The sequence below is a fragment of the Diaphorina citri genome, unplaced genomic scaffold (assembly GCF_000475195.1).
Source record: "Diaphorina citri unplaced genomic scaffold, Diaci psyllid genome assembly version 1.1 scaffold1347, whole genome shotgun sequence".
Classification (NCBI taxonomy): Eukaryota; Metazoa; Arthropoda; class Insecta; order Hemiptera; family Psyllidae; genus Diaphorina; species Diaphorina citri.
The window spans coordinates 59081-85566 of NW_007378775.1; the positions used below are offsets into that span (position 1 = coordinate 59081).

At 37.2% G+C, this 26486-nt stretch overlaps 1 protein-coding gene across 2 annotated transcripts in view; it reads right to left on the reverse strand.

Moving 5' to 3' along the window:
• The window catches only part of LOC103515452, a 43668-nt gene extending 17188 nt beyond the window's left edge, over window positions 1-26480 (reverse strand). Inside the window, exons 1-2 of one of the 2 annotated variants that reach the window (XM_026828158.1) lie at window positions 17998-18469; window positions 17109-17291 (exon numbers count right to left, since the gene is read on the reverse strand). The gene's annotated coding sequence lies outside the window, so the exon portion shown is untranslated. Of the gene's footprint in view, window positions 1-17108; window positions 17292-17997; window positions 18470-26330 lie in introns of those variants that run through there. The other variant, XM_026828159.1, reaches the window with a different exon arrangement.
• Window positions 26481-26486: the final 6 nt, after the last annotated feature.

The window sequence follows — 26486 nt, forward strand, 5'->3', positions numbered from 1 at the left end:
GTGGTTGTTGCATTTTGATTTTTCAATGATTTCTTGGTTGTTGCATTTTGAATTTGGAATGGTTTCTTGGTTGTTGCATTTTGATTTTTGAATGGTTTCTTGGTTGTTGCATTTTGATTTTTGAATGGTTTCTTGGTTGTTGCATTTTGATTTTTGAATGGTTTCTTGGTTGTTGCATTTTGGTTTTTGAATGGTTTCTTGGTTGTTGCATTTTGATTTTTGAATGGTTTCTTGGTTGTTGCATTTTGATTTTTGAATGGTTTCTTGGTTGTTGCATTTTGATTTTTGAATGGTTTCTTGGTTGTTGCATTTTGATTTTTGAATGGTTTCTTGGTTGTTGCATTTTGATTTTTGAATGTTTTCTTGGTTGTTATCACTGTCGCCGCTTCTTTTTGTCTGAACCTCAACATCATTACATCGTCTTTCTTCAGGTTTTTCTATGCAACTATTCCTTCTGTTATCAACGTCATTTATTTGACATTCCAAACTTTTAATCATTTCCTTGAATTTTGAAATCATATTTTCCTGACAAGCTAACTTATTGCATGTTCGTTCAAAATCTCGTTTCACTTGATTATAAGATTTTTTCATCTTCATTCGATCGTTTTCTAATATTTCTATTTCTCTTGAGCAATATCTATCCGTTTCCTTTATGTTCTGAATATCTCTTCTTATATTCTCGAGTTCAAAATAAAGTTGTTCCCGTGCGTTTCTTTTCTCTAGTTCACAACTTTCAATACTGTCTTTTAACTTCTCATTTTTCATTTTCACTTCTTCTACATTGTTCTTTTGGCATTCATTTAAACATTTAAGCTTTTCATATTCATCCTCGATGTTTTCAAAATTTTCTAAATCTTCAAGTGTTTCACTCAGCAATGTTCTTAGATCAACTACAATTTGTTCTAGTTTTGAATTTTCTCTTATTAGTTTGCTGTTCTTGTTTTCTTGTTGGATCAGTTCCGCATTTTCACATTTACATTTGTAGAAGAGGTTATCCAGGTGAATTTTCAACTGTTCATCTCTCTTCCTAATACATTCATTAGCTTGACAAATCTCATTACGCTCCCTGATAGTATCATCAATGATTTTTTGAATACACTGAATATTAGCAGGACAATTATTCGTCATTGCATTATACAAAAATTTTTAGAAGCAGAAGAAAATCGGACTGACAACATCGCACCGTTTATCAAAATTTCCCGCCCAAGAAGTGTAAAGTCAGGAATATGACGTCACATCAATATCGTTTCGTGGCACAGACCATTGTTGATTTCCGTGATCCGCCAAAGGTGTTGGCAGTCTGACCTTATCATCAGTTGAAAGGAATTTACAATCAGGAAGATGGTGATGGAATTTACGATTAGTGTGAACTGAAATGGAAAGTAACCTTGTAAACATCGTGATTTATGGCTCGGGATCATAACAAGTACTGTGGATAGGTGAAACCAATAGAGCACTGACAGCATGATGGATCATACTGGGCAGCCATTAGCCATTCTAATATCGCTTCGCGATAAAGGTATCTTCTTCACTTTTCCATCGAGTTATAGTTCTGTCCATGTCGAGCTTCGAGATCAATCCACTCAAGTTATAATTTTATCCCGTGCTGTGGCCTTAAGTACTTCAACACTGTGTGGCTCGTCGTCGTCAATATTGAGAGACAGTCACTGTCCTAAAGGGCCATCGACAATCTACTTTAATGAACTTTCTGGTTGTCACATGTATTTTTGAGGAACAATCCTTTGTAGCTTGATCCCTGAGAATAATGATTACATTTTGGGATTGGTCACAAAGTGTTAATTTTTATTAGGTATGTATTTCATATACCTTCCTTTCGATACATACTTTCCTTTCGATTGCAAATATTTCAACAGGTTTCTTTCTGGTGTTCTTGTCTCGTCTCGCCCATCTGATGAGAGGCATGCTACGACACGGACCACACAAGTCTAATGTCGTATTTGTTTCATTGCTACGGAAAAAAAAAGCGGTGAAACACTCATCTTGAGAAACAAATAAAATTAAATTATTTATTGTTTTATTTTTCACTAGAGGTATTCGCCATCTGGACCTCTCGACCTACGAGGTTTACAGCCCCAAGCCCTCTACAAAAGGCAAGTCAACTTTCTCCCGGTAACACTTAGGTAACCTTTGGTCACAGCATTCCAGTCCCAACCAAATAGGAAACGCTCCAAGCTTTGGGTTCTCGATGCCAAGTTGTATAATACGGACCGTATGGTATATGGTGGATTCTATTACCTATGCAAGTACATGGATTCTGTACTCCTTGTATTAAATACACTGAGTAACACACGTTTTAAGCTTTGTATCGAAACACGCATCATAAGTATCTGACTTGTCGGTATTGCACATGGCTCACTCCATTTTCTAGTGTTTAGATAAAGATATTGATAAAGTAGGGCTTATTGCCAATTAGTGTTGACGATAAGTACATCATCACTTTGGTTTTTGTTGAAACCGTGCATTTTGGTTACGATTTACGATCTCGTGAATTTGTTCACGGAACGAAGACTGGAGAGAAAAGTTGGTACCGGACTAAAACACGATACAAAGCCAAGCTCTGTCAGAGTAACTATCTTATTCTACAATCGAAATAAATCACATTTGAATACGAATGAATGAATTGAACGTGATAATAATGTAATCGAAATGATTGTAACTCTTGTATGATTGTAACTCTTGATATATGATTGTTACAACTCTATGATTGTAACTTGTAGAAGTACTAGCTCGTAACATGTATTTACTATGAATTTTTCATACGCCTTTCCCATGCATTAAGTGAGGAATTTGACCGAGTAATAGAGCGTTAGGGGTTAGGTCAGTTAGGTGTAGGTGGTAAAGAATGCAGCAGACATTAACCTCCCCAAGTGGCTATCTTCTAATACAACTAGATACCCTGGGAAAGGTGCTGCTGATCCAAGCTCTGGACCTCTGATAAGTAGCTACGTCAGTAAGTCTAGATTCTCTAGAATTCTATATTGAATCTAGGAGAAAAAGTTTACAGTGTACACTATACATGTACCTTAAAAGTCGAAGTTTTATCCCTCAACTCATAAGCAACAAAGACGGGTAAAACCTAAAACCTATAGCGAGAGCTATCAATGCCATCAGTCTAAGCTCTAAGCTCTATCACGGATACGCAAGTCTACAGCCCATGTAGCTAAGCTAGAACTACGCCAGAGTATTGACCCAGCAGGCAGCAGCATCCTCTAGCTTGAATCTATGAGATCCGAGAAATGGCGGATAATGCATCCTCGACTTTCTCCGTGGCACTTACATGATGAATTACATTAATGAACCATGGCGTAGAGTCATCCGCTGTCCATATGTGGCGATAATTAGACGCCTATTAAACCGCATACTATGGGATTAGATGACATGGTCGATTTCATGTAGGAATGAGAAAGGATATGAAATGCGAGCACAGGAAATTTGGATTCCAGTGGACGATTCCCATGGATGAGGGACATATGAGTCTAGTACCCAGGCAGTGACAGCGAAAATAATGTTATAATGTTGAGAATGGACCTTTTCAATCGTGTTTAAATTATTCATTGGGTTATAACTTACTGATGATGAGAGCTAAAAGCTCGAAAGAGCTGTCCAGAGATGTGACCCAATACCAGAAACAATAACATTAAAACACATCGCATTCCGATATAAGGTAAAGTTCCTAAAGTTCTCAGAGTCTAGTACCCAGGCAGTGACAGCGAAAATAATGTTATAATGTTGAGAATGGACCTTTTCAATCGTGTTCAAATTATTCATTGGGTTATAACTTATTGATGATGAGAGCTAAAAGCTCGAAACAGCTGTCCAGAGATGTGACCCAATACCAGAAACAATAACATTAAAACACATCGCATTCCGATATAAGGTAAAGTTCCTAAAGTTCTCATACGAAAAAAACGTTGGGTTCGCTCGTCGAATGGTTATCAAGTTACCATAAGATTACATCGTCAGGTGCCTCAAGATACAACTCTTCATTTTGTTCAATCGGTTCATTCATACCAATCTGATTAATCAAATCAGTCATCTACCTCCACATACCAACGCCAGTTTCATATTACATCACCGGCTCTTACATTGGCAAAACCTCATCAAGAGATAACTTTCCAAAAAAATTAATCTTTTGGACTTGCTTTGCCTGGTGTTCATGTAACAAATGCCCTCGGCAGAAACCCATAGCTAACGTAACCATGTTGTTTTGATTATGATGTTGGAATTGCCCCGAGCTGTGTGTTACAACCTGACTCATGAGATTAGAAGTTCGAATGAAAGTTGCCTTGTGTGAGAGTTCTGAGACAATCCTGATAACATAACAAACTTGGGCATTTTGTACAAGCTACCGAATGTGCCAATGATTATGATATCTTGATCTGAGGACATATAATCAAGACAGTTCTTCCTGCTTCAAAATCGTCAAATGAAGAATTCAACCTCTAGACAGCTGTAACTAAAATTATCCCAAAAATAATTAAGGATTTTAAGGTTTATCATCTCAACGGGTGAAATTTATCTTAGGGCACTACCAGCGACTTAGACTAAGCTGTTTCGGACGAACTGGTTCCCAGTAGGTAGAAACTCAAACCTAAAGTTCACGTAATTCAGATCATATGAGGATGTTATTGATAAAGAGGTAGTAGTAGTAATAGACATGACCAAACGTATAGGTATAGTCTATAATATAAGACAGACCAAAGGAGTAGGTAATTGTGGCAACAAAGTCTACTTTTGAGGCGCGATTTAGCATCAAATAACGATGCTCTTTGCGAAGAAATTAGCTTGTTCTGAATTATTTCGTCAAGACTCCCTTTTTTGCTAAAAGTGCCATTCCGATTACAGCAACTTGGAAGCTTTCTAGCAGTAGGAAGCGGTTGTTTATCTGCCCGGTCGCTGTGATCGGAAAGGCGCCTTAAAATTCCATGGGATCAACTCATTCCTGGTCTATTCGTACTTCGCGCAAATCTGCCGCAGCGCGCAAATGTGTACGCACCTTAAAATGGTGGACAGTATAAAATTATGAATATTTATCCACATTCTGAATAGAAAACAATAGAGGAAGTGCCATGGAGTGATTTATTGATTATTTTTACTTTCTTGTTGTTGTTGTTGTTGTTGTTGTTGTTGTTGTTGTAAAACAAGAGAAGATTAAAATCCGTTGTAAATTGTAAACAAGATGAATACCTATGTAGATATTTATCTAATAACTTTTTACAGTAAATACTTATGTATCTATGTAGGGTTCGATATAATACTTTCAAATAGCCTTCGGAGGCTGGTTTTGGTATGGCATTTTGGCATATCACGCAATTCCGGGTTCAAATCCAGGCGAGATAGGGGAAAATGTACGATTTTTTATACATACTCTGGTATATACTTTTTATACATACATGGATTTTATATGTATACAAAATATAAGATTATTTTCGTTAGGTAACAGGGAATGGTAAATTCAGCCAGAAAAGAACCTCCCACTCATGATTCGAACCCACCACCATTGAGTCAATTCATTACTTCTAACCACTCGGCTCCATAAGCTATTCCTAGGCAGCGGGAAGTTCGAATGAAAGTTGCCTTGTGTGAGAGTTCTGAGACAATCCTGATAACATAACAAACTTGGACATTTTGTACAAGCTACCGAATGTGCCAATGATTATGATATGTTGATCTGAGGACATATAATCAAGACAGTTCTTCCTGCTTCAAAATATTCAAATGAAGAATTCAACCTCTAGACAGCTGTAACTAAAATTATCCCAAAAATAATTAAGGATTTTAAGGTTTATCATCTCAACGGGTGAAATTTATCTTAGGGCACTACCAGTGACTTTAGACTAAGCCGTTTCGGACGAACTGGTTCCCAGTAGGTAGAAACTCAAACCTAAAGTTCACGTACCTAATTCAGATCATCTGAGGATGTTATTGATAAAGAGGTAGTAGTAGTAATAGACATGACCAAACGTATAGGTATAGTCTATAATATAAGACAGACCAAAGGACAAGTAATACATACCTAGGCAAAGGCATCCATGACTAACGTTCAACAAGACTATGTACACAAATACCTCTCTATGAATGTGTTTCCGCCATTTACAAGCATGTACCTACCTATCCATGATTATATTTCTGCATATTTTCGTCTAATTTACATTCCCAACTATTCAAAACTTATGACCAAGTGTCCTTCAAGATCCAGCGGAGTATGAGAGAACACCGAGAATGTCAGACATACACTAAGGCAAACTAAAGCTCATATTGAGGACACCAGCTTAAAGCTCGCAGTTAGTGATTGACGGGGAAAGATATTTGTTACGAAATTCGAATGTATAGAAAACAACACATTTAAATCTATTATCTAAGATTATAGCACGACCCTCTTCAATGGAATCAGTCTAGAGTGGAATGCAAGTCGTCCTTCAGGGGAATCAGTATGAAAAATTCAATTTTGGTTTAGCTGGTTCACCTCGGTTAAGAATGTTACCAAATTTTGGTTCCATAGATTAAGCCGTTGTTTTATATTTTCATGGGATATATATATATATATATATGTATATACGAGTATACAGGGTGTCCACCAATGTATGACCCACTCAAATTGCTCCGAATCTGTTGGGTCTCAATCCTAAATCTGATGTTACCACATGATTTATGAAGGAAAAACCCTGTGAAATGATATGTCACATAGGTACATTTCAGTTAGTTTTGATGTTCGCGATTTTTCGCGGAATTTGCGAAACCGCGAATCGCAAATTACGTACGATTACAGAAGAAAAACCTTTAAAAAACTTGAATAATCATTTGGTACCTACCTATAGGTAATAAGTAATAAAGTAATAACTAACTTTATAACTTGTGACGTCAAAATTTTGTAAACTGTAAAGTGCCCAAGTCGTAAAGGTACTCTCAGAAATGCAGCCCTGGGCTATGGTATCTACCTTAAGGTACACTTCATTTACTTCATATTAAGATAATGAAAGTTAAGAGTAGCGTAGCTTAAAAGTAACTTTAAAAGCGCATACATATTACATAGGTGTACCAGGGTAATAGTCTTGGTGACGGTTTAATAAAAATGATGATTATTTATTAATTCACTATTACATTAAGTCACATTTCATGACTATTCATTATAGTGTTCTTGCCAGTTACTTTCTACTATGCTCAATCATGCATTCTGTATTCTCCAACAAAAATACAAAATTTAAAGGTGCGTACACATTCGCGGCAGCAAACTGCTTGCGAATATACTACGACCTGCGGCAGAGCTGCGTTAAACTTCGTACGAATATGCCAATACCCGCGGAAGATCTCTGTGATTCTGTGGCATATCTGTTCTTTGAAAGACATACATAGGTATAACCTGCTAATGCTAGCTGTGGTTAACAAGTAGGTATTTGTGGCAACAAAGTCTACTTTTGAGGTGCGATTTAGCATCAAATAACGATGCTCTTCGCGAAGAAATTAGCTTGTTCTGAATTATTTCGTCAAGACTCCCTTTTTTTGCTAAAAGTGCCATTCCGATTACAGCAACTTGGAAGCTTGCTAGCAGTAGGAAGCGGTCGTTTATCTGCCCGGTCGCTGTGATCGGAAAGGCACCTTAAAATTCCATGGGATCAACTCATTCCTGGTCTATTCATACTTCGCGCAAATGTGTATACGCACCTTAAAATGGTGGACAGTATGAAATTATGAATATTTATTCACATTCTGAATAGAAAACAATAGAGGAAGTGCCATGGAGTGATTTATTGATTATTTTTACTTTCTTGTTGCTGTTGTTGTAAACAAGAGAAGATTAAAAGCCGTTGTAAATTGTAAACAAGATGAATACGAGTATTTATGTAGATATTTATCTAATAACTTTTTACAGTAAATACTTATGTACCTAAGTAGGGCTCGATATAATACTTTCAAATGGCCTTCGGAGGCTGGTTTTGGTATCGCATTTTGGCATATCACGCAATTCCGGGTTCAATTCCAGGCGAGATAGGGGAAAATGTACGATTTTTTATACATATACGAAAATATGGATTTTATATATGTATACGAAATATAAGATTATTTTTGGTTAGGTAACTGGGAATGGTAAATTCAGCCAGAAAATAACCTCCCACTCATGATTCGAACCCACCACCATTGAGTCAATTCATTACTTCTAACCACTCGGCTCCATAAGCTATTCCTAGGCAGCGTTTACTATGTATTCAAAGTAATACATACCTAGGCAAAGGCATCCATGACTAACGTTCAACAAGACTATGTACACAAGTACCTCTTTATGAATGTTTTTCTGCCATTTACAAGCATGTACCTACCTATCTATGATTATATTTCTGCATATTTTCGTCTAATTTACATTCCCAACTATTCAAAACTTATGACCCAAGTGTCCTTCAAGATCCAGCGGAGTATGAGAGAACACCGAGAATGTCAGACATACACTAAGGCAAACTAAAGCTCATATTGAGGATCCTACCAACCTACCATTTTGCCTACCTTGAGTACCTTACGATTCTTAGGCTAGGAATTCTTTTTAGCTACGAAAATAGAATCTTCTACTTCTTCTCCTAGTTCTTCTTCATCTTGTTCTGCGAGGTACACAAGTATGTGTGATTCTTAGAGTCTCCTTCAGTATGGTTTCAGAAGAATGTATGAATTTCTCCTTCAGTATGGTTTCAGAAGAATGTATGAATTTCACATAGGACCAATGTTTTCTATGGTATGCGTATCCTCATAGGTATCTAACGCTATTGTTAGGAGCTACAGCTCTGTAGTTCAGGTGGGTATCATACGAGGCTTGTATGCCGGAGGTCCTGGGTTTAATTCCTAGAGTAGTCGGGAGTTTTTTTCCGACAATTTCGGCGCTATGTGTTTGGATTTCAGGTTTAGTCTTGCTAAAAAAAAAGAAGTGAATTTTTTTTTTTTAAGAGGTTTGACAGAGGGAACTGTAACTGCTATGGTCTTATCGTCCCGAAATCGAAGAGAGAAAATCACATTTAAATACGAATGAATGAATTGAACGTGATAATAATGTAATCGAAATGATTGTAACTCTTGATATATGATGATTGTAACTTACAACTCTATGCTTGTAACTTGTAGAAGTACTAGCTCGTAACATGTATTTACTATGAATTTTTCATACGCCTTTCCCATTAAGTGAGCAATTTGACCGAGTAATAGAGCGTTAGGGGTTAGGTCAGTTAGGTGTAGGTGGTAAAGAATGCAGCAGACATTAACCTCCCCAAGTGGCTATCTTCTAGTACACGCAGATAGCCTGGGAAAGGTGCTGCTGATCCAAGCTCTGGACCTCTGATAAGTAGTAGCTACGTCAGTAAGTCTAGATTCTCTTCTAGGAGAAAAAGTTTACAGTGTACACTGTACATGTACCTTAAAAGTCGAAGTTTTATCCCTCAACTCATAAGCAACAAAGACGGGTAAAACCTATAGCTAGAGCTATCAATGCCATCAGTCTAAGCTCTAAGCTCTATCACGGATACGCAAGTCTACAGCCCATGTAGCTAAGCTAGAACTACGCCATAACACACGTTTTAAGCTTTGTATCGAAACACGCATCATAATTATCTGACTTGTCGGTATTGCACATGGCTCACTCCATTTTCTAGTGATGCACGCGAGACGAGTCAAAACCTACTTCTTGTTTCGAAAAATCCGAGACGAGATTTCTCGTCGCGTCCTGCATCACTATTTCTAAATTCCCGAGTTTGTCCCACATCTCAAATACAGGACTATCTACTATCTAGGCATCTAGGTGACAGATCGGAACAATGTCGAGGTTTGAATGATACTGGAGAGTGATAGAGTGATGTTATAGAAGCAGTTAAAAACTTCTTAACACCTGTTCCTCCAAATCCTATACATATATACCTATTATGATTCCACACCTTCAGGGAGAAAAAAACTAGAGTGCTGGAAGCCCAATCGAGTGCCTGGATTCTGGAACTCTAATATTGAACTCTATATCGGGAAGAATTCCAAAAACTTAAATCAGAGGAGGTAGAGTTCTTCCATTAATAGAAATGACAGATGACCCAATAATAGAGTTCTTCCACTCTAACTTGTGGCACCCTATCACTTTTTTTTTCTCGGTAGGTACGTTTTTAGTCAATACTTTTGAGCAGTTTAAGACGTCTTTATTCACTTTATTGAACCCGCAACCTCCTGCTTACCAAACGAGCCCTGTGGTGAAAGACTTTTAAATTTTAAAACTTAAAATAATTTTGAAATTCCTTTGCCACAGTTTTCCTCTCTAAAATCTCCTTCAACAGTTTTCCAAGTTAAAACTCATCACACCTAGGCACCATTGGTAACAACCTACATTTACCTCAATTCTGATTCACGCACACAAAGCTACGAGCAGTCATTAAGGTACCGCCATTACCAATATTACCTACTTACTTAACTCCACAATAGTTACCTCTATTGTTTTCGGTGCATCTCAGGTTGTGCACGATACACAACCTACTTTCCGTGGTAATTATTTCACAAGCAGGCGAAGTGATTGTTTTCAGCACTAGCTCTAAGATTGTGTTGTTGATGCTATGAACCAGAGCAGAATCTCTGGGAACCCGAATATGCAAATGTGTCCATCATATAAAACGAGGATACTGGGTGCTGTGGAAGTTTCGGGCCGCGGCCCCATTTTACTCGCGATAAAAAAGACTTCTCACTGACAACTTTTCACTCATCTCTTCTCGCAAAAGTCAGCAGTAATACTCATACATAGTTATAGGATGTTGAATGCACCAGTTCTCGATGGACTACTGCAGTCAACAACGTTTCCTGTGGTTGGTAACTGGATGAGTAGAAAATTGCTGCTGGCTTTTCCCGGCCCCTCTCAGGGTGGTTGAGGTTAATGTGAGAAGGCGGGTAAATTGTCGCCGAATGGTCCCTGATTGGAGGGAAGGGCCCATTATTCTAGTTCCTGGTAGATGATCGAACATCGCACCATGGCCAACCAGTTTCAAAAGAAAGGAACCAATCATTTCCCTTCTTCCACTCTTCATCAATATGTTTTAATCCACAGCTGTCGTTTCGGCAGTTGACCCCTGGCTTGATGGACTCGAATGACGCGATATAGGTACTATGATGATTTGATGAAGCAGATAAGCCATTTCAGTTTTCACGGGGTTATCTTAAGCGAGAGTACCATTTTCAGATTTCACAGGGTTTTTATTGCTTTCTCGATGTAACATCCAACAAATTACGGCAATGGAACCTTCTGTGTTTTACTTACGGTATAAAGTACATATAAACATCATTACAAGCCTGCACCATTCACCACTATAATTGCACATAAGAAATATTGTAAGATTTGTAAGACACGAGACATTGCCAACTTTCAGCTCTTCCGTCTTTTGTCTTTTGCAACATAGAATGTCCTTCAAGGATAAGAGCTCTTAGGATTGACTTTAGAAGTTATCTGTAGTTTGCTTTTGTTACAAATTGATCGAACATCGCACACCATGGCCAACCAGTTTCAAAAGAAAGGAACCAATCATTTCCCTTTTTCCACTCTTCATCAACATGTTTTAATCCACAGCTGTCGTTTCAGCAGTTGACCCCTGGCTTGATGGACTCAAATGACGCGATATAGGTATTTACTATGATGATTTAATGAAGCATATAAGCCATTTTCAGTTTTCACGGGGTTATCTTAAGCGAGAGTACCATTTTCAGATTTCACAGGGTTTTTATTGCTTTCTCGATGTAACATCCAACAAGTTACGGCAATGGAACCTTCTGTGTTTTACTTACGGACCTTACGGTATAAAGTACCTAAGTATAAACATCATTACAAGCCTGCACCATTCACCACTTTAATTGCACATAAGAAATATTGCAAGATTTGTAAGACACGAGACATTGCCAACTTTCAGCTCTTCCGTATAATTGTCTTTTGCAACATAGAATGTCCTTCAAGGATAAGAGCTCTTAGGATTGACTTTAGAAGTTATCTGTAGTTTGCTTTTGTTAACAAACAAAAGACAAGGCCAACAAATCAAACAAAGGAAGATTCGGGTCAAGTTGCAGCTTTGGTTTCGATTGTTTCCATTTTGAAGTGACTTTTCACATTGGCAAGTAATTTTCCACATACCTAGCATGGACGGGATGTATTTCCAGACCTGTTCTTTGTTGTTGTTGGTTGTTGTTGTTGTTGGTGGTGGTGGTGGTGGTGGTGGTGGTGGTGTTGTTGTTGTCAACGTTTGGAACGACACGATAAGTCAATCTTCAACATCCCGTGTTTTTAGGACCGTCTCATAAAAATGACACATAACACATAACGGTTCACTTTCTCTACACATGTGTGATAGTTTGGACACTTTTCTTTGAAGAAAATTCCTCAGAACTTACAGAAAGCTACATTCTACATTGAAAATCTGACATTGGTAAGTGAGAAATGACATCAACAAGTACATAACATACATGATATATGTAGAAATTGTAGGTGTCAGACAGGTGCAAATTCTTTGTACAAGCAGATTCTTTGTCATTTTCCTCACCTACATGGTAATGTTCTTGATTAACAAAAAGTAAAACCTACAGATCTATAGATTGACTTGATTCTTTGCATCTTCGAAAAAGAACATTGTGACAATAACATCAGTCAACAAGTCACATGAATTAGTGAAAATAACAGAACAAAGAACAGGTATCAGGCATATTGGAAGAGTACTGATTCTCAGTATTCCCAACGGATAACTGTTGTGCAAATATTAGTCAACAAGTAAGTAACCAACTACCAATCAGGCAGAGGCTCCCATAGCAATCTTCAATTCTTTATACTGTTCTGTATTACCTCCAATCCAGTTTGACGCGGTGTGAATTAAGCCATTTGGTGGAAGTTTACTGTAAATTCTGAGAAATAATTATCCTGCTACTGGCGTATTAGCTCCGCCGACTCTGGCAATAAAGTTGGTAATACCAATTTGTTCTTGTTGTGGATGCTGATGTGCTAAAATCGACTTGACACTTTCGCTTCCACATTCCGACTACCTAGTTTTTTGTCAAGTTTCTAGAGCGCTTTTTTTCTTTTGCATATTTTTCATTATTTTATTAGATATTCAGGAGTGCTTAAAATTTTCAATGCCTAGACTGTCTAATGTCACCTGATATATTTTGTGATCGTTTAAAGTAGCTATCTACAATCCAGACTCAAGTAGGTACCACCTTGAGACTGAGTGACTGACCGCGTGTATCAGAGACTGAGAAGGATAGATTTGGTGTAGGCAACATAAAATCATACTTCTAGTTAGAATATTAAGAGCACAAAAATTCGCTATTATTTTAGAATGTTAATCTATTTTCGCATCATTCAACGAGAAATAATAAAAATTGATAAATAAATGGGAGAGAGAAAAATGAGACGATCGATCATTGCGGTCAAGGATGTTACTGATGGGGTTAATGTGGTTAAAATAGAGATGAGAATATATCGCACGTAGAAGATGGACATTTAGGGTGAAGGGAGATTGCCGGAGATCTTCCAGGGAAAGATTCACAAAGAAACAGCCCAGTTATTCCGGGCAGTAGCCAAAAATGCCAAAATTCTATGGTTTCTCAGTTCGAACTTCTCTCTTCTCACTTGGCGTGTGGAAAAAAACATCGCACCGTTTATCAAAATGTCCCGCCCAAGAAGTGTAAAGTCAGGAATATGACGTCACATCAATATCGTTTCGTGGCACAGACCATTGTTGATTCCCGTGATCTGCCAAAGGTGTTGGCAGTCTGACCTTATCAGTTGAAAGGAATTTACAATCAGGAAGATGGTGATGGAATTTACGATTAGTGTGAACTGAAATGGAAAGTAACCTTGTAAACATCGTGATTTATGGCTCGGGATCATAACAAGTATTGTGGATAGGTGAAACCAATAGAGCACTGACAGCATGATGGATCATACTGGGCAGCCACTAGCCATTCTAATATCGCTTTGCGATAAAGGTATCTTCTTCACTTTTCCATCGAGTTATAGTTCTATCTATGTCGAGCTTCGAGATCAATCCACTCAAGTTATAATTTTATCCCGTGCTATGGCCTTAAGTACTTCAACACTGTGTGGCTCGTCGTCGTCAATATTGAGAGACAGTTACTGTCCTAAAGGGCCATCGACAATCTACTTTAAAGAACTTTCTGGTTGTCACATGTATTTTTGAGGAACAATCCTTTGTAGCTTGATCCCTGAGAATGATTGCATTTTGGGATTGGTCACAAAGAGTTAATTTTTAGGTACATATGTATTTCATATACTTTCCTTTCGATACATACTTTCCTTTCGATTGCAAATATTTCAACAGGTTTCTTTCTGGTGTTCTTGTCTCTTCTCGCCCATCTGATGAGAGGCATACTACGACACGGACCACACAAGTCTAATGTCGTATTTGTTTCATTGCTACGAAAAAAAAAAAAAAAAAAAAAAAAAAAAAACCCCTTTGTCCCACAGTAAGTAAATTCTATCCAAAAGACGCACAGTCTTCAGATCGTCAAAAGAGTCTTCAGATCGTCTGATATCAGTCTTCAGATCGTCCGAGAGACCTAGAAGTTGGAGGCTATTTCGCCACACAAGTTCCGGCCATCTCGTCTGTGACAGACCTAGGTTTTAACATACTGATTACCTACAGATAGATTTTGACATGACTTTGTGAAGCTTTATCTTGAAAAGAAGAACACCAGTAACCTGCCTCGGTGGTGTAGTGGTCAAGACGCTCATGTCCCACAGTAAGTAAATTCTATCCAAAAGACGCACCTCTAGGGATGTATTCTAGACCAGCTAATGTATGTAGGCAAGACTCCATAATGAAATACGTCTGATTTCAGTCTTCAGATCGTCTGATATCAGTCTTCAGATCGTCTGAGAGACCTAGAAGTCGGAGGCTATTTCGCCACACAAGTTCCGGCCGTCTCGTCTGTGACAGACCTAGGTTTTAACATACTGATTACCAACTGATAGATTTTGACATGACTTTGTGAAGCTTTATCTTGAAAAGAAGAACACCAGTAACCTGCCTCGGTGGTGTAGTGGTCAAGACGCTCGCCTGGTAATCAGGAGGGCGTGGGTTCGATCCCAGCCGAGGTATGGAATTTTATCCTCATTTATTTGAGAATTTGACCACATAATAATGGAGCTCTCGGGGTCAGGTGGTAGAGAACGCCTGAGGCGTTAACCTCGCCAAGTGGTTGCCTTCCACTCAAGAGTCTATTATTATTATTATATTCTTTCCAAGACCTAGGTTTGTTTGAATTGTATGATAGTCGGAGCTTGAGTGGTCGGTGCAACACAGCTACTCTTAAGTCTGAACGCTGAGTGTGAGCACCACAAGTGCAGATTTCGCTCTTCTTTCCAAGACCTATGTTTTTCCAAGCTCCAAGACCGTTCCAAGAACCTGCCTCGGTGGCGTAGTGGTCAAGACGCTCGCCTGGTAATCAGGAGGGCGTGGGTTCGATCCCAGCCGAGGTATGGAATTTTATCCTCATTTATTTGAGAATTTGACCACATAATAATGGAGCTCTAAGGGTTAGGTGGTAGAGAACGCCTAAGGCGTTAACCTCGCCTAGTGGTTGCCTTCCACTCAAGAGTCTATTATTATTATTATTATTAATCACAAGAAAAGGTATTTTTTCGGTCTTGAAGAAGTGAATTCTTTCCAAGACTTATGTTTGTCTGATAGTCGGAGCTTGAGTGGTCGGTGCAACACAGCTACTCTTAAGTCTGAACGCCGAGTGTGAGCACCACAAGTGCAGATTTCGCTCCTAAAGTTATGTGCTCTTGCATAAGAGAAGCTTACTGACATATGTTCTGTACATGACTTGAATACAGGGTGTCCCGATTCACACGGGACATTTACTTTTTCTACAAGTTCAAGTTACGGTAGAAGCGGCCTTTTTGTCCACCCTGTAATAGACAGGACTTTTTTGTCCACCCTGTAATAGACAGTAGACACTACAGTGAAACCTCCGAACAGCGGACACTCTTGGTCCCAGAGGTTTTGTTCGATATTCAGAGGTGACTGAAAACAGGTTAAAGACAGGCAAATTCTATATCTTGGAACGTATAGGAATACAGGGTGTCCCGATTCAGACGGGACATTTGCTTTTTCTAAAATTCAAGTTACGGTAGAAGCGGACGGGAAAAAAGTCCACCCTGTAATAGACAGTAGACACTACAGTGAAACCTCCGAACACCGGACACTCTTGGTCCCAGAGGTTTTGTTCGATATTCAGAGGTGACTGAAAATAGGTTAAAGACAGGTAAATGGAGGAGTTGCAATTGGGAAAATATTATTAATAAAAGGTCGATTCCTACGTAAAAAGTTGTGAAAAATCCGAATCTGAGGTCAAAACTCCGAAAAAGTAACTTTAAAAGGTCGAAGATTGCTGTTCTAATGAAAAAGTTCAAAGAGCTGTGACGTCAGATTTCACGTCAAAATGCGCAATAACGCTTGCGCACAAACAAACGAAGCGGGAGTCATGAATTATGACGTCATCGCCTACGGGAGCGTATGCCGTGACGTCAAACTTCACGATTTACCGGTATTTTTTAGATCGATTTATCTCGGTATCTAGAAGTCATAGAAGAAAAAGAAAAATTCCGTTGGTCCTCATTTTTCCTGCTCTATGACTTTGAAACATCACCCAAGTAAGCGCAACTGATCTATTATAATTTTACTACAGAACACCATACTAGTTAAGTATTGGAATTTTGGGATCAAAAAATTTATGTATTTTGAGCGTTAGATCGGAAGAGCGTCGTGTAGGGAACGGAACAATAAGACCTTAGGAGTGAGAGTTCCCTCTACCAAATCTCTTGAAAATGAAGAAAACAAATCTTACTACATAAGTAATTAGGCCCTAAGGTAGTCGAAAATTGATTGCTTACTTATTTGACTACTTGCAGATTTGGGTATTTGATACCCAAATCTGTGATACCCAAATGTCTTGTAAAATTGTGAAGAAGCTCTTAGCTTGACCATGAAGTACCTAGTCACGATTTTTTCCTCCTGTTCAGATAGATAAGGTAGGTATAGGTATGCCTAATATTTACATATTCAAGGTTTCCAAAAACTTACCAAGTTTATTCTCGGAACTCTGGCCTTGGCAAATTGTCAAGAGAGTCTTCCAAACTCGAGGACAATAAACTTTGAACAAGAACACTGCAGGCTGATTAGTCACAAGTAAAAGTATCTACTGGACACAAAAGGTACCGTACAGTCTTGTGTTATTGGAAGCAATGATAGGTATGATTTATGTCACTAAAAATTAGGAGGATAGGTATAGCTGTTATTAAGTAAATATGTAAACCTATTCAGAGTATTAGAATTAATTTCGTTATTAAAAATAGATTTAAAAAATAAATGAACTTTATGAGGGTAGATATCTATTACTCAATAGGTTTTATTATTAATTTTGTTATTAAAAATCCATGAAAAATTATAAAAAATAATAATAATAATAATAATAATAAAAAAAACCTCACCAGACAGCTTAAAATCTTAGTCATAAATACCTTATAAATAGGTACCTAACTTAGGTAGGTAGTTAGATACTTATGTATGTTTATTATTATCTATTATTTTTAATTAAATTATGATCATAGGTCCCAACCTAACTGGTAGGTAAACAATGGATAAAAAGTTGCCAAGTAGGTAGTAGATATCTACATAAAGTACTACTTTTCTATTTCTGTTTATGTAGGTAATTAAAAAAGCATTAGAATATTGTGTAGAAACAGAAACAATGTTAATTTGTTAATGATGTTGGATAAAAAGGAATAATGGTAAATTTCAATTTCCGATAAGAGCTTAGGAATTTGAAAAATTATTACTATTATTTATTTTATTAGATGGAAATTAGAAATGCACAATTAAATAAAGTCAAGGAATTAAAGTTCAATGAAGTGAGTGTTATTATTTTTATTGTTATTATTATTTCTATTATTAAACGTTTAATGTTACCAACCAATTAAAAGATTTTTCTTTCAAACTTTGAGGTGTTACAATCTTACAATTGAACTTAAGTAGAAATTAAGTAATTTAACGATAAGAAAACGATAGTTAAAATCACGTGCTTTACCGCGCAACACCACGATACTATAATGAACACGGAGTTTATGATTGGTACTAGTGACTAGAATAGTCATACTGATAGCTAGGTTCTACAGCCAAATACCTACTCCAAGTAAGTAGTTGAGAAGTAGTCAAACAAGATGTTATGCTAGGTTGCCAAAATGGACGAATAAAAATATGATGCCAACAATACTTCTGCTAAAACTCAGATCCGTAAACATACTATGGTAGGCACTTTTTTTTGGCAGTGGATCAAGAACAACAAGCTGGTTGGATTCATCTTCTTCTGGATTAGCCAAAGAGTTCCCGAAGGCAAGGAAATCTACTGAATACTCGATTATGAGTTTAATCAATTATTTGTTTCTCACAACAAAATTATATGAGCACCAAATACGAGTATTCTGCTAATTACCAACTCAAGACTCAAGGATTAAGATTAGGGTTAGGTGGTAAAGAAAGCTTCAGGCATTAACCTTGTCTAGAGAGATTACCTTCCACTCAAAAGACTTCATGATATCCCTGTAAAAAGTCGTACATAAGTAAGTTGGTACTTAGTTTTGTACATTAGGTATAGTTCGATAGTTTATATTCGATGTGGTTTTGACTTTTTCATTTTAACGTACATGGTAGATAGGTCTTCTTTTTAGATACCTACCTAGGTAACTAACCATTTATTTTATAGAAGTAAGAGCTCATAACTTGGGTTAGCAATAATAAGTACAGGTACAGAGTACACTGGTATAGGTAGCTAAGTACAGTACTTGCAATATTATAGGTAAGTTATCGTGTTATTGTGTTTTTTTTTTACTGAAATATGCTGATCACCGAGCTATTACAGACAACAATTGAATTACTGGGAACAGATTTATATTTACGTTACAGGTTGCAATCTTACAAACCAAAGACTTTCACTGAAAAACCAAACTGACATATCATCGTCCTTACTCTCCATATGAAACAATTCAATTTCAATGTACGTGTACATAGGTAGGAATCAATATTAAACAAATATTGTGATTGTTACTTTGTATTTTCAGCCACCTCCGTGGAGTCTGATTGAAATCTGAATGGTCATACAGAGTAACAAAGTCCAAGAGGTTTGATGGACGGAACTGATGTACCTAACTGTTAAGGCCGTATCGTCCCGAAAGCGAAGACAGAAGGACAGGATATGAGAAAGTCAGCCGTTCCGAGAACGAACCTTAAGAATAGAATACGAACCGGGTGGAGGTTTTTTTTTTTTTTTTTTTTTTTTTTTTTAAGAGGGGTTTGACACGCCCCTGCTTTGTAAACGCTATGTCGCCGGTCGTGGGTTTGATTTCATCTCGGGGATAACATTAAGCAGGTAAGATTCGCTCTTGGAACGGTTGGCTGTCTCCTATCTTGTCCTCCTTCCCTGGACGATTTCGGAACAATAAGACCTTAGGAGTGAGAGTTCCCTCTATCAAACCTCTTGAAAATGAAGAAAACAAATCTTACTACATAAGTAATTAGGCCCTATAGGTAGTCAAAAATTGATTGCTTACTTATTTGACTACTTGCAGATTTGGGTATTTGATACCCAAATCTGTGATACCCAAATGTCTTGTAAAATTGTGAAGAAGCTCTTAGCTTGACCATGAAGTACCTAGTCACGATTTTTTCCTCCTGTTCAGATAGATAAGGTAGGTATAGGTATGCCTAATATTTACATATTCAAGGTTTCCAAAAACTTACGTCACGATTTTTTCCTCCTGTTCAGATAGATAAGGTAGGTATAGGTATGCCTAATATTTACATATTCAAGGTTTCCAAAAACTTACCAAGTTTATTCTCGGAACTCTGGCCTTGGCAAATTGTCAAGAGAGTCTTCCAAACTCGAGGACAATAAACTTTGAACAAGAACACTGCAGGCTGATTAGTCACAAGTAAAAGTATCTACTGGACACAAAAGGTACCGTACAGTCTTGTGTTATTGGAAGCAATGATAGGTATGATTTATGTCACTAAAAATTAGGAGGATAGGTATAGCTGTTATTAAGTAAATATGTAAACCTATTCAGAGTATTAGAATTAATTTCGTTATTAAAAATAGATTTAAAAAATAAATGAACTTTATGAGGGTAGATATCTATTACTCAATAGGTTTTATTATTAATTTTGTTATTAAAAATCCATGAAAAATTATAAAAAATAATAATAATAATAATAATAATAAAAAAAACCTCACCAGACAGCTTAAAATCTTAGTCATAAATACCTTATAAATAGGTACCTAACTTAGGTAGGTAGTTAGATACTTATGTATGTTTATTATTATCTATTATTTTTAATTAAATTATGATCATAGGTCCCAACCTAACTGGTAGGTAAACAATGGATAAAAAGTTGCCAAGTAGGTAGTAGATATCTACATAAAGTACTACTTTTCTATTTCTGTTTATGTAGGTAATTAAAAAAGCATTAGAATATTGTGTAGAAACAGAAACAATGTTAATTTGTTAGTGATGTTGGATAAAAAGGAATAATGGTAAATTTCAATTTCCGATAAGAGCTTGGGAATTTGAAATTTTTTTACTATTATTTATTTTATTAGATGGGAAATTAGAAATACACAATTAAATAAAGTCAAGGAACAATTTTTAATGAAGTGAGTGTTATTATTTTTATTGTTATTATTATTTCTATTATAAAACGTTTAATGTTACCAACCAATTAAAAGATTTTTCTTTCAAACTTTGTGAGGTGTTACAATTTACAATTGAACTTAAGTAGAAATTGAGTAATTTAACGAAAAGAAAAACGATGGTTGAAATCACGTGCTTTACCGCGCAACACCACGATAGTACGAACACGGAGTTTATGATTGGTACTAGTGACTAGAATAGTCATACTGATAGCTAGGTTCTACAGCCAAATACCTACTCCAAGTAAGTAATAAAAAATAATAATAATAATAATAATAATAAAAAAAACCTCACCAGACAGCTTAAAATCTTAGTCATAAATACCTTATAAATAGGTACCTAACTTAGGTAGGTAGTTAGATACTTATGTATGTTTATTATTATCTATTATTTTTAATTAAATTATGATCATAGGTCCCAACCTAACTGGTAGGTAAACAATGGATAAAAAGTTGCCAAGTAGGTAGTAGATAGGTACCTACATAAACTACTACTTTGCTATTTCTGTTTATGTAGGTAATTAAAAAAGCATTAGAATATTGTGTAGAAACAGAAACAATGTTAATTTGTTAATGATGTTGGATAAAAAGGAATAATGGTAAATTTCAATTTCCGATAAGAGCTTAGGAATTTGAAAAATTATTACTATTATTTATTTTATTAGATGGAAATTAGAAATGCACAATTAAATAAAGTCAAGGAATTAAAGTTCAATGAAGTGAGTGTTATTATTTTTATTGTTATTATTATTTCTATTATTAAACGTTTAATGTTACCAACCAATTAAAAGATTTTTCTTTCAAACTTTGAGGTGTTACAATCTTACAATTGAACTTAAGTAGAAATTAAGTAATTTAACGATAAGAAAACGATAGTTAAAATCACGTGCTTTACCGCGCAACACCACGATACTATAATGAACACGGAGTTTATGATTGGTACTAGTGACTAGAATAGTCATACTGATAGCTAGGTTCTACAGCCAAATACCTACTCCAAGTAAGTAGTTGAGGAGTAGTCAAACAAGATGTTATGCTAGGTTGCCAAAATAGACGAATAAAAATATGATGCCAACAATACTTCTGCTAAAACTCAGATCCGTAAACATACTATGGTAGGCACTTTTTTTTGGCAGTGGATCAAGAACAACAAGCTGGTTGGATTCATCTTCTTCTGGATTAGCCAAAGAGTTCCCGAAGGCAAGGAAATCTACTGAATACTCGATTATGAGTTTAATCAATTATTTGTTTCTCACAACAAAATTATATGAGCACCAAATACGAGTATTCTGCTAATTACCAACTCAAGGATTAAGATTAGGGTTAGGTGGTAAAGAAAGCTTCAGGCATTAAGCTTGTCTAGAGAGATTACCTTCCACTCAAAAGACTTCATGATATCCCTGTAAAAAGTCGTACATAAGTAAGTTGGTATTTAGTTTTGTACATTAGGTATAGTTCGATAGTTTATATTCAATGTGGTTTTGACTTTTTCATTTTAACGTACATGGTACGAGTAGATAGGTATTCCTCTTAGATACCTACCTAGGTAACTAACCATTTATTTGTTAGAATTAAGAGCCCATAACTTGGGTTAGCAATAATAAGTACAGGTACAGAGTACACTGATATAGGTAGCTAAGTACAGTACTTGCAATATTATAGGTAAGTTATCGTGTTTTTGTGTTTTTTTACTGAAATATGCTGATCACCGAGCTATTACAGACAACAATTGAATTACTGGGAACAGATTTATATTTACGTTACAGGTTGCAATCTTACAAACCAAAGACTTTCACTGAAAAACCAAACTGACATATCATCGTCCTTACTCTCCATATGAAACAATTCAATTTCAATGTACGTGTACATAGGTAGGAATCAATATTAAACAAATATTGTGATTGTTACTTTGTATTTTCAGCCACCTCCGTGGAGTCTGATTGAAATCTGAATGGTCATACAGAGTAAGTAGGTACTTTGTATTTTCAGCCACCTCCGTAGAGTCAGTCAGTCTGATTGAAATCTGAATGGTCATACAGAGTAACACTGGTCTGAATGGTCATACATGATACAGAGTAACAAAGTCCAAGAGGTTTGATGGACGGAACTGATATACCTAACTGTTAAGGCCGTATCGTCCCGAAAGCGAAGAGAGGAAGACAGGATAGGAGAAAGTCAGCCGTTCCGAGAACGAACCTTAAGAATAGAATACGAACCGGGTGGAGGTTTTTTTTAAGAGGTTTGACGGAGGGAACTGTAATTTCTATGGTCTTATCGTCCCGAAATCGAAGAGAGAAGGAAGACAGGATAGGAGAAAGGCAGCCAGCCGTTCCGAGAACGAACCAACAATAGAATACGAACCGGGTGGAGGTTTTTTTAGAGGTTTGACAGAGGGAACTGTAACTGCTATGGTCTTATCGTCCCGAAATCGAAGAGAGAAGGAAGACAGGATAGGCCGAAAGCCAGCCTTTCCGAGAACGAACAATATGTGTTTAGGATAAAATCCGCCCCGAGCCTAAATCGAACCCGCGACGTAGCGCTTACAAGGCAGGCGCGCTACCTTCCAAGCTAACTAGTCTGGCATATTTTCCCTTACATTTTGACGAAAACACGGCATTAATGCAGAAATAATCGTCCCGAAAGCGAAAAAAGAAGGAAGACAACATTAGGAGAAAGCTACCTTCCAAGCTAACTAGTCTGGCATATTTCCCCTTACATTTTGACGAAAACACGGCATTAATGCAGAAATAATCGTCCCGAAAGCGAAAAAAGAAGGAAGACAACATTAGGAGAAAGCCAGCCGTTCGGAAAACGAACCTCATCAGAATTTTAGAATTAAGTTCGCCCGGGAGCGAATCGAACTCGCGACCTAGCGCTTACAAGTCAGACACTCTACCAACCAAGCAGACTAGGCTGTAGGCTCTGGCATATTTTCTTTTACATTTTGACGAAAACTCGACATTAATGCAGAAATAATTTCTTTCCCGGCCCCTCTCAGGGTGGTTGAGGTTAATGTGAGAAGGCGGGTAAATTGTCGCCGAATGGTCCCTGATTGGAGGGAAGGGCCCATTATTCTAGTTCCTGGTAGGGTAAAACCCTTATATTTCACTGGCGTTAAACCCCGTATATTTCAAGTAGGCACCTCACCTCACACTTATTTTCACTCGGAAACGGCCAGCGACCTGCGAGCAGATTACTGAATAGTTCTGCGTCAGGAAGAGTGGTTCATCGTGAATTGTGGCACACTTGCATAACTTCTGGTCAGTCAGAGGAGCCTCAGACACTCTACCAACTACCAACCAAGCAGACTAGGCTGTAGGCTCTGGCATATTTTCTTTTACATTTTGACGAAAACTCGACATTAATGCAGAAATAATTTCGGTCAGAATCTCACAGATAGTTTGATTCTAATGACATCACTGTTTTGAGGTGACTCTGGTTTTCAAATACAAAGTCATCCAAGCAAGACGTTTGTTCTGTACTCAAATATAGGACTATCTACTATCTAGGCATCTAGGTGACAGATCGGTACAATGTCGAGGTTTGAATGATACTGGAGAGTGATAGAGTGATGTTATAGAAGCAGTTAAGAACATCTTAACACCTGTTCCTCTAAATCCTATACATACCTATTATAATCCCACACCTTTGGGGAGAAAAAAACTAGAGTGCTGGAAGTCCAATCGAGTGCCTGGATTCTGGAACTCTAATATTGAACTCTATATCGGGAAGCATTCCAAAAACTTAAATCAGAGGAGGTGGAGTTCTTCCAATAATAGAAATGACAGATGACCCAATAATAGAGTTCTTCCACTCTAACTTGTGGCACCCTATCACTTTTTTTTTTCTCGGTAGGCTGTACGTTTTTAGTCAATACTTTTGAGCAGTTTATGACGTCTTTATTCACTTTATTGAACCCGCAACCTCCTGCTTACCAAACGAGCCTTGTGTCGCCAAAGACGAAATATGCAGTGAAATGAGACCCATAGCCGTGAGCCATAGGGCGTCACACATAGCCGTGAGCCATAGGGCGTCGAGCTGGTGCTAAGGTGTGAACTGTGAAATCTTCTGTACGGTACAGCGCGTCATGTTTAATTATGAGTTATCACCAGTGGCGTAGAACATGGAAGATAGGGAAGAACCACTTCCCTATACCCGGTTTTTTTTCTCACCCTCCTCCCCTGCTTTCACTTACAGAAAATTTCAAGTGATGATTTCGATTCCGCATGAAATTTGACGTAGATTTCCACCCTCCTCCCCTGCTTTCACTTACAGAAAATTTCAAGTGATGATTTCGATTCCGCATGAAATTTGACGTAGATTTCAGAAATGTAATTGGACGAGGAACGAGGGTTCTCGTTTGTACAAATTTAGGTAAAAATCGACGTCAGGACTTTTTCTCCAAAAAATGCTACTTCGGGGGGTTGAACCTGGATTCAAGTGATTTTATTCGATTCAGCATGAAATTTTACGTAAATTTCGAAAATGAAATTGGAAAGATAGGGGGTTCTCGTTTAAATTTCTCGAGAAATCGACATTCTTCTCCAAGAAATGCTACTTCCGAGGGGGTTGAACCTGGATTCCCACACCAGCAAGTAGATCGGCATACTACATGAGGGTTCCCCTTTTGAAATCTCACGATACTCCACTGCCTTATTCACACCTTAACGTATGTATGTATTGGAATTACTTGTAAACTGTAAGCATTTAATTTATTTCAAGCCACGTACCTACTAACTCATAGGCAATTCTAATTCTGCTGTTAACAAAAGGAGCGACGATTTACTGTTTCCGTTCCTCTTATATGGGTCATTCATTCATGGGGTTCCGTTTTCTAGGAGAAGGTGCAGATAGCGCTTTATTTCTTCAATTTTAGTCGTATTTTCCTCTTCAGAGGCTCGTTTCTTCTCTTTTGGTATGATAGCACCTGTACTAAACCATAGGAAGTACGAAAGGTGGTTCGCCATGGAAAGGAAAATATCCGGAAAAATACAAGTTTTGTGTCCCTATTCTGCTCAATTCCCAATCAAACTAAAGATGGTAGGTACTTAGACCTAATTATTGATCATGTTTAATTATTACTTAATAGGTATTTAGCCAACACCTGAGAGCAGCCTAAGAAGCGTTTCGTTATTTGAACTCATCAGTTAGACATAGCTCTCAGGTGCTGGCCAAGAATTTGGAAGTGTTATTTAAACTTCAGAGATGGAAATTGTGGAGAAACAAGAACCTGCGTTTTCTATGTAAGATTATATTTGTGTTGAGTGTTATTGTGAGCGCCACAGGTAGGTACTTTACTAAGCCCTCTATTTAGGCCATTTTTTCATTATTTTTTATAGATATATTCTAAATTATCTACTTAAACTTTAATTAGATAATTTAGAAAGTTCTCTCGAGAAAATTGAATAACTTTTGGACTTGGAGTCTCTTGGAGACCACAGGGTTTGATTCCTGGAAATGTTATTTTCTCTCTAGCAAACAGAGGTTGAAATCTTCTAGTAGGTAATAATGATTAAAAGGTAATAAAATAGGTAGGTAAGCACTTAGGTATTTATAGGTACCTTACAGTAGAAGAATTCTTGGACTTGGCGAATTTCTTTTGAAATTGAAGGTATTAAAAGCACAGAAACTATTTTCACTATTATTTAACGTCTAAAAGTTTATGTACCTACAGGTAAAATCATTTTTCGGTAGTCACAAGTATAAAAATAAAATCA